The sequence below is a fragment of the Terrapene carolina genome, unplaced genomic scaffold (assembly GCF_002925995.2).
Source record: "Terrapene carolina triunguis isolate 2854851 unplaced genomic scaffold, T_m_triunguis-2.0 Scaffold262, whole genome shotgun sequence".
NCBI classification, from domain to species: domain Eukaryota; kingdom Metazoa; phylum Chordata; order Testudines; family Emydidae; genus Terrapene; species Terrapene triunguis.
The window spans coordinates 267,559-277,179 of record NW_020664613.1 but is presented as its reverse complement, the minus strand read 5'-3'; the positions used below and the strand labels follow the sequence as shown (position 1 = coordinate 277,179).

Below are 9,621 nucleotides of genomic sequence, written 5' to 3'. Positions count from 1 at the left end.
GGCAGGGGACTGGACTTGATGACCTCTCAAGGTCCCTTCCAGTCCTAGAATCTATGAATCTATGAATCAGCCTAGGCGCATACCCACTAGCTCAGCTGTCTGTTCTAAGGGGAATGCAACGTCGTTGTAGCCCTGTCATCCCCAGGATATTAGCCAATATCCTGTATTGGCCCAACTTCAGCTGGGAACAGAGACAGCTCTGGAGTCACACGGAGCCTCTTCCTCGCTGGCAAGCGTGTCTCGCACCCCCCGCCGCTGGGCACTACAAGCTAGTCCCGCGCCCGCCTTGTCTCGCTCCTAGGACCGGGGTAAGAGCGCGCGGACGCTGGGGCTGCCTTGCGCTTCGCGTGATGGACGTGACTGGGTTTTGTTTGGTAACTGCCAAGCTCCCCCCGTCCCCCGGCTGACCTGTGGGGCCCAGCCCCGCCCCCGGGCTGATGGCCGGGGTGTTTTCCCGAGGCAGGTGGCACAGGGCTCGGGCTGGGCTAGGCGAGCCCGGCGGAGTGTGTCCCCCTCCCGCGCCAGTCGAGGCGGAGCAGGGCTGGGGAGGCGCGGGGAACCCGGGCACGGAGGTGGAGCCCTGGCCGAGACTCCCTTCCCTGGCGCGGGGGGCAGAGGCTTCGCGGAGAGGCTGGTGGCCGCCGCGCGGAGCTGCGGGGACATGCAGCCGCCGCCGCCTGCAGCGCAGCCCTTTTCCAGGGCTCGCTTGGCTGAGCTGCCCGCGGAGCAGGACCCCGGCGCTGCGGCCCGGGGCGGAGGTAAGCGGGAGGGAGGCTGGTCCTGTCCCGCCCGGCGCTCAGCCACGCCCCGGGCCCTGCGGGAGCTGAGGCTGCGCGCGGGGACCTGGGCTCTGTGCCAGCCCCGCCACGGACCCCCGCCGGCAAGCGGCTCCATCCCGCTGCGCCCCACGCCAATGCTCCTGCTGAGCGGCGCAGGGGCTGGGCCGGGGCGGCTCTGCGCCCACAGGGGAGCTAGGGGGCTCCCCGCGCTCCTGCAGCACCGCTACTCCCCGGCCAGGTGCCGGCCCCGCGGGGTACCCCGCGCCTGGCAGGCGGACAGCGGGAGCCTGATGCAGTGGGTCTGGGCGCCAGCTCTGATCGCTTGGCAGGTACAAGTTCAGCTTGGCTCTTCCCAGGACGCTGTCAGCTTCAGCCAAAGGGACATATTTTGGCACCTTCCAGCCACAGCACCTTGAAAAGAGGCAGGCTGGGATTTGCAAACACGCTCTGTCTGGACTAATTTGTTCACCTGACCTCAAGGGTCAACCCCATTCATTGCCAGGGGAGCAGAGGGACCCTAACACGACTTGCTTTTGGAAATCCCAGCAGAATGATTTAGTTCTTACAACACCCCTGTGAAGTAGTTTAGTCCCATTTTATAAATGGAAAAACTGAGGCACACAGGGCTCATTGGAGGAAGGGGACTTAAAGTGATTTGCCAAAGGTCACATAGCCAGTCATGAATAGAGCCTAGGATTCCAGACTCTACGTTGTAATTAAAAACTCATGTCTGACCTGTTCCAGCTGACGCAGGGCTTGGGCTAACAGGCTGTTTGATTGCACTGTAAACCTTCGGACTCAGGGTGGAGCCCAGGCGCTAAGACTCAGCGAGCCTAAAAGTCTACCCCACGAGTAAACAGCCACTTAGCCGGAGCCCCATGAGTCCAAGTCAGCGGGCATAGCCCAGCTACAGGCGTCTAATTGGCGTGTAGCCATATCCCCACTTTCCTCTTTCACAACATTCACACTGCACAACACTCCAAGCAACTATAACATTTGTACACTTCAATTTCAAGCTGTGAGCTGTGTTGTTTATAATATATGGATTTAGCACTGATTTTAGTTGCAAATTGTCACATGGTGATTAAATAGATATCAGCTGGCGTGAGAGTCCATAAAAAACAACTGAGGTAGCTGTCCACTTTGCACAAAGCAATTGTTCTAGAATGACATTATCTAAGATTTCTGGACATTGGCCTGCCTGGCACAAAATCAATAAAAGCAAATACGGACTGAGTGATTTTGAGTTGTTTTAAGACCCTGCTCCAGGGGAGATAACACAGATCCCATGCCACTACTGACCTATCTCAGTTGAGCAACAAGCAGTGACCAAGACCTGTGTGCTGAGCATCATAGTGGATACAGAGGGACATCAGCAGCATGAATTTCAAAGAGGTGGAGCATTGACGTTGGGGGAGTGAGGATGTTCAGCCCTTCTAAAAACCAGGCCAAATATCTGAGAGCATTCCTCTTTTCTGTGTGTAGCTCAGCAAAGGAAGGTTATCCCTTCTTATTCTACACTCAAGCTGATAAGAGAAAAGAAGTGCTGGCATCTGGCATGGTGGATTTGATTTAAATCATGATTTAAATCACTAGTCAGGAAGACTCGATTTAATCATGGTTTTCTTCATAAAAGTGCATTCTTGTTGGTTTTTATAACCTTAATCCCTTCTTCACAACTCAGAGATAGATGTAGGTTTCATTTTTAGAAGGTACACACTATACATTTTTAAACAGTGATTTATTTTGAAAACTTTTCAGATTAGTTTTACAGCTATATCAGAAAATGAATGATTGTTTGGTTATTTCATTTACCAAAGGTAATTGAAGCAGATATTTATGAAATCATTGGGAGGTGAACTATCTCCAATTCAACAGGTTAATCATTAATATTTGGAGGATTGTTTTGCCATGCTGTATTAGGCGGAGATCATCACCAGACAGACATTTAAATTGTTTTATTTAACTAAACCAACAACGTTAAGTATTCTGGATTTTTTTTCTTCAACAGCAAACATATAATATTTTAACAAAACAAGCGTATGTCCCTCGCGTCTCACATTTATCTCCAGACTTCTTGTCCAGATCTATTCCGCCCCCAACAATCTTCTATTCATTGAACTTTTTGAAACTTTGCACTTTTAGAGAGAGTTAGGAGATTGACTTTGTGTACACAAATTTGCAGAGGGACAATAGAGTTGAGGTCTGTTATTTCTCACCTCTATATATTATTTATTTATTTTACAACATTTTTGCTGTTAACAAGCATGTTACCTCTGGAGACACAAATCCACAGTTTGAGACCTGCAAAAATAAGCATCTCTGATGGTATCTTCTAGACTGAGCACTGAGTTCTTTGGATAGATAGAAAGATTAACCTAAATAATCTATACAGAAGCCTGTGGAACCTCATAAAATTGGGTCCCTAATCCATGAACTATTGGAACTCATTTACAAAAGTTTTCTTAAACATTACATGAATATATTGTCTCATACTATAGAATTAGAATTTATAGATATCTTTGAGCTATAATGTATCTTAATTAAAACTATCTTTAGATAATTTTTTCCTCAAAAATCAAAAATATCCGATTTAAATAAAAAAAATCAGATAAAAAAAATCATTGATTTTTATCCACCCTGGCATCTGGGCATGGAAGAATTTTGGGCACTCTGCTAGCTCTTTATTAAATAATGCTCGTACATTGCTTTGAAAAATGTAATCACTCCTTCCACCACCACTGTAAATATTATTATCCCCCTTTTACAGAGGAGCAAACCAAAACCCAGAGTACCAGTGCTGGAAATCAAACCCAGGTGTTCCTATGTCTTCGTCCTGCTCTTAGTCTACAATACTGCCTTTTTAAATTTTTGTTTGTTTATCCCATTTTTGATCTAGTAAATAAAGCCAATTAGAATATATGGCTTAGGTAAGAAAGGCATGGCAAACAGTTAGTCACATTATAAACACTTAGGGAAGCATTTTTAAAAGCACTCAGTGTTGGTCAAATCCTGCTTCCACTGACACCAATCATAAATCTCCCATTATTTTAATAGGAGCAGTTAAGCCATCACTTCATGCTTTCAAAAATTCCACTCTTAATTTACTTTTTCTTTATTTACAGACTGGGAACAGTTAGGTGAACCTTCCTCCTCTCTGCCCCTACTCCTGGGAATGCTGGGGCGTTATGTAAAATGGAATCTGGTTTGGAACCAGCTCAGGTATGAGAGGAGTCCAAACTAAAATCTTTCAGCCATTGATTAACCTTTAATTGGATTAAAGATGATATCTAATTGACTGTTCTTCACTATTGGCTCCTTTTCATATGCAAAGCTGCCTTTCATCCTGGTTATTCAACTATCATCCACAGCACCTGCCTGTTATAGTGAAAGCAAGTAAGTTACATGTACGTAAACAACTGATACTATAAATTCTGTAGATAATTGGGATTGGGAAGATTTCAAATCTAGACAAAAGCCTCATTGTTTTAGTAAATTGATTATGATGTTTAGTGGAAGCTAGAAAGTATAATGAATACAGAATGAAACATTCAGATAATCCTGAGAAGCTTGTCTATCAACTCATTGGGGAGATAATTCAGGGGAATGCATACCTTTAATTCTAGGAGCTTAATTTTCAGTTATATATTAATTACAGCCTCCAACTGCACATTTTTATTTGATGAAAAAACTATAAATTACTTATTTTTATAGACAGCCATTTTCCAAGCCATCATTGCTGAGGTGTAAGTGGAGGATTTGATGTCAAAAAGATTTATTGATGCAAAGTCATCTTCAGGGTACCTTGGCTATCTCTGCAGAAGCTGTTGAACCTGAGTTTTTTGTATGCAGTCTTATTCAAGGGCTGAGAAGAGAGCTAGGGAGGTTATCTGGTGCTGGCTCTTTGCTTTAGAGCAGAAGTTCTCAAACTGGGGGTCGGGACCCCTCAGGGGGTCACGAGATTATTATGTGGGGGGTCGCGGGCTGTCAGCCTTCACCTCAAACCCCACTTTGCTTCCAGCATTTATAATGGTGTTAAATATGTAAAGAAGTGTTTTTAATTTAAAAGGGGGGTTGCACACAGAGGCTTGCTGTGTGAATGGGGTTACCAGTATAAAAGTTTGAGAACCGCTGCTTTAGAGAGCAACTACATGAGGGACAGGCTCAAGTGGTCATAAGTGGATGATAAACAGTAACAGTCTGTCTCCAGTGGATGAAGGCATAGCCTGTAAAAAGGAACTTATGTCAACATCAGTAAATGTTCAGGCAATATTGCTCTGAAAGAGAATTAGTTGGTTTTGAGGATAGGCTCAGTTACACAATTGATATACCCCTAAATAAGATTATCAGTTAGAATGGCCTTGCAGGGGTAGTACTGGTTCTCAATTAACTCAGGTTAAAGCAGGAACATACATGTGAGTCTGGGCATGTCCTGTGTTGTGGCAGAAGAAGAGTGCAATGTGTCGCACCTAGCCCAGCCAGATAGCTTCCAGCTGCTGGAGTGAGTACTGGGGAGCCTCCTGCGGCCACCACCACCTCCCCAGACTCAGAACATTTCCCTAAAATATCTCGTCTTGGTCGGGGGCAGCAGTTTTGACAAAGGCTTAAGGTTTGGCCAGGGTTTTCTGTGAACTGGCTGGAATCTAGTGGCCCTATTTGTAATTTGGTGCGAGACTTTGGAATCTATAGAAAATTGGCTACTCCCCAAGCCTATTGCACTCCTTCATTTCTTTTGTTTGCATCTTCCTTATCTCGGCTAGCTGAATTTCTTGCAGTGAGTCTATACTGCCACAAATATCTTTTTATACCATGTGAGTTGACTTCCCTTTGCATAGGGTGAGTAGATACATGTTTATCTGTCTCTGTAGTTAAGATTTATAAACTGTGATTGGCTTAAAAATCATGAAATTTTTAAAAAATAATACCTTTGGGGTCTTTTTATTTGAATTGTAGAGTTGAACCTTTGGGTGGGGGGACGTCCCAGTTCTTCGAGTGCTGGTCCCTATGTGTATCCCACACATGGCTATGCATGAGCATCATGCGCCCGAGTCTGGAAATTCTTCAGAGCAGTGTCCATTGACCCGCACATGTGCAGTAGCTTCCCTCGTGCTCTTGACCAAAGGTATACAAAGCAATGCAGGTCAATGCCTCTCCAGTTCCTTCTTACTGCTGCATGGCCTGAGTTGGAATCGTGTCCTTCTGTGCATAACCTGCAAACTCAACTCCTTGTAAATAGCTTTATATCTAGTTTAGTAGTTATAGTTAGCATAAATTTATAGTTAGTATAGGATAAGTCCTCCTTACCCCTCAATTGGGGGACTATGCCCAGAGTCCCAGGATCCAAGAGTTGTGTCTCCTGCTCTTGCTCCTTCTCCATCAGTGATGGGCATCAACGGTGCCTGCACTGCCTGGGTGAAGCACATATATCTGCAAAGTGCTGTATCTGCTAATCTTTTCCACCCAGAACTAGCGAGGCATGAGAACTCTGTCTTAGGAAGTTTCTGATGGAGGAGGCTATTAGGCCTCGCTCTAACCCGGACCTGCGAGACATCCCTGTACAGTGGCCTCAACTGACTAACAGCGCCCCTCCAAGCATCGGCCTCAGAGCAGAGCCATTACCATCAAAGCCCAAAGATGACTCTTACTGTGCTTTCCATGAAAGTAAGGGGCATTCTCATGGGCACAAGGATAGATCCCCACAGAGGACTGTCCATAAGAAATGCATTTCCTCCCCGAGTCAGTCCAGGTCAGGTGCGATGTTGCAAATGGAACCCGCTCCACCAAAGACCTCCCCCCCCAGGGTGGAGGGTGAGGCATGAAAGAAAAGGGATCCAGGTAGTTCAGGTAGTGACAGCAAGACCGAAGCGAAAAGACAGATACTTGCCAGTTCATCAATGAATGCAAGTCCACACCCATCATCAGTGCAGAGCTATTTATCTAAAGACTGAACAATAGCAACAGATGAGCCAGGTTCTTCAGGCATCCTAGCTGGAACTCCCTGGACTCTGGGCCCTACAGAGACCTTCGTAACCCCAAAGGATATATTTGTCTGTTATCCACAGTCTCTGCTCTTCGTGGGCCCTGCCCTCCTGAGAGAAATCCTTAAGCCTGGTGGAGGAATCGTTACTGATGTCTCAGGAGCAGTTACATCCCCCGGGCAGGAGTGCCACAGTACCAACAGTGCCACTACTACCAATGGAATTGGAATCGGAAGAGCTAGAGGAGATGGAGGCACCAATATCTCTGAGAAAGCATAGGAATCCCGACAGGCATTCAAGAGGCTACCTATCAGCACTCTGGATACGAACCCCCAAAGAGACCTGGTACAGATTGGGACTACCAAGGCTGATGGAACCCTCCTTCTTGCCTTCTTGGGGCCTTGGGACCTTATGGCAGACACCCAGACCCCTCTCACGTGTCATACCGCTCCTCTCCCTCTCGGCAGCTGGATCCGTTGGTGTATGAAGAAGAAGAGCTGGAACTGGTTCCGACAGTACCAACAGTTCTGACGGGGACTTCCTTATCATCCCTGGACGATGCTGTCACTCCTTTGTTGTCCTCTCTGCCGGATAACCATCAGCAATACCAGGAGCTGTTGCAAAGGGTCGCTAATGATCTACGGATCCCATTGGAAGAGATCCAGGACCCTCAACACTGGCTCTTGGACATTTTACAACCACAAGGCCCGACCAGAATAGCTCTTCCAATTAATGAGCCTATATTAGATCTGGCCAGAGCAGTTTGGCACATACCTGCATCTTGTGCCCCTATGCCAAAAAGACGCTACTTTGTTCCTGTCAAGGAAGTTGACTTTATATTTTCCCATCCTACCCCTAACTTGCTGTTGGTACAGGCGGACATGGAAAGAACTAGGTTACAGAAATCCATTCCGGCAGAGTAGGGCCCAAAGACACTGGACCTCCTAGTAGGAAGGTCTTCTCTGCATGTCTGCAATTTTGTATAGCTAATTACCAAGCCTTATTAGCAAAATATGATTTCAACACCTACATCTGACCTGCAGATTTCAGAGACAAACTCCCAGTGGAAGACTGAGCCCAATTCCAGTCTTTTCTGGATGAAGGAAAACTAGTGACAAAGTCGGCTCTCCAAGTTGCGGTGTATGCTGCAAATACTGTGGAGATTATATGAGCATCTCCCAACCGTCTCCCCCGAGTTCCTAGTTTAAAGCTCTTTTAATCAGTTGTGCCAACCTCCATCTCAGAAGTCTATTTCCCTCCCTCCTCAGGTGGAGTCCATCCCATGAGAACAGTCCTCTGCCTAAGAATGCCTCCCAGTGGTCAAACATCCCCAAACCCTCCTTATAGCACCGATCATCATAATCTTGTCTTGCCCTCATTCTCCTCCCCTAGGGACAGGCAGAATCCTACTGAAGATCACCTGAGCCTCCATTTCCTTAAACATCTTCCCCAGTCTGGCATAGCTTCCCATGATGCATTTCAGCGAGAATCTAGCTGTGTCATTTGTTCCCACGTGAAGGACAATCATTGGATCCTTTCCTGCTCCCATTAGGATCCTCTTCAGTCTCAGGTCCACATCCCCTATTTTAGCTCCTGTCAGACAGCACATCCTTCTGTTCTCCGGATCAGCTCTGGTGACTGGCCTGTTCTTCTTAGTAGGAAGTCACCAATCATGTAGACCTACCTCTTCCTGGTGTAATTCTCCAGGTTTCCTCCTGTTCTTTCTGACTGCAAGTCCTCTTGTCTTTTATTCTCATTTGCAATTTCTGCAAGTCATCCTGAATCCCCCTGGGGCTCTGAACTTTTCCCATCTTTGACTCTTTCCCCTCTTCTTATAAGACTAGACATTCTTCTCTTCTTCCTTGTCCTCCCACCTTCTGTTACAGCCTGCTGTGCCCCTTCTTCATTTTCCAGCTCCGCAAACCTGTTCCTGAGCTCTATTTCTCCTTCAGTAGCTGGTCTTTTCCTCTACCTGGTTCTTATAGTCATGTGCTTCCATTGGCCACTTTCCTCACCCAGCAGTCTGTCTCCCCATAGAGTTCTTCAGTCCAGCTTGCATCTGCAAGTCTTGATTTTTCCCTTCAGTCTCCTCTCGCCTTCCCTCCATCATCTGTTCAAATCCCCTTTGAAACTCAACCAGAATTTCCACCTGCATCTCCAGACCTCGGATCTTCTCTTCCATCAGCTTTATCGGACACTTCATACAAACAAAGCTATCACAAGGTAACAACACAACTAGTTTTGTCAGGGAAGACCAGACACTGCTTTGAAGAATTTCCGCACTGGGGCGCGTGGTGCGCATGTGTACCCACGTCACGTGTGGAATACAGATAGGGATCACACATCTTGAAGAACCTTCAGTTACACTAAGTAACCTCTCATTTCAAGTTTTTCTCTGCAAGCATGAGAGAGCGAAACTTAGTGTGGTGGGGTTTTTCCCCTTATACTTACATGAATTCAGGCTTTAAGAAAAAGAACACTTATTGCAAGGGTTGACCACGCTATCGCTTAATGGATAGCAAGACACAAAAGCACTGCTTTTCCCCCAATGGATGAAGTGATTCTTAGCTTCTGAGATCTCATCTTTAGTTGCCCCCTCTGCGTGTCCCAAGCTCTGCCACTTGGTGTTTCTCGTCTCTCCTTCTGACAAGTAACTCCTTTCATTTCCTCATGCCTAGAACAGCCTTCCTGGCCCAGTACATCCTGTACCTCCACATACCTCCTCAGAACTCACCAATCAGCTTTCTATGGGTCACTGCTTCCTCAGCCTCCCTTTGGACAGTGCACCTAACTGTTACTCCATTTTTTTAAATTCAGAGGAACTAATGAGATGCTCTACACAATAATAGACCTCTCTCATGAGC

General features: G+C 46.5%; 1 protein-coding gene across 1 annotated transcript in view; it reads left to right on the top strand.

The window, feature by feature from the left end:
• The first annotated feature begins 222 nt into the window (after positions 1 to 222).
• Positions 223 to 9,621, top strand: part of TLR5 (toll like receptor 5) — a 34,561-nt gene continuing 25,162 nt past the window's right edge. Inside the window, exons 1-2 of the mRNA XM_024199656.3 lie at positions 223 to 308; positions 3,905 to 4,175. The gene's annotated coding sequence lies outside the window, so the exon portion shown is untranslated. The remainder of the gene's footprint in view (positions 309 to 3,904; positions 4,176 to 9,621) is intronic.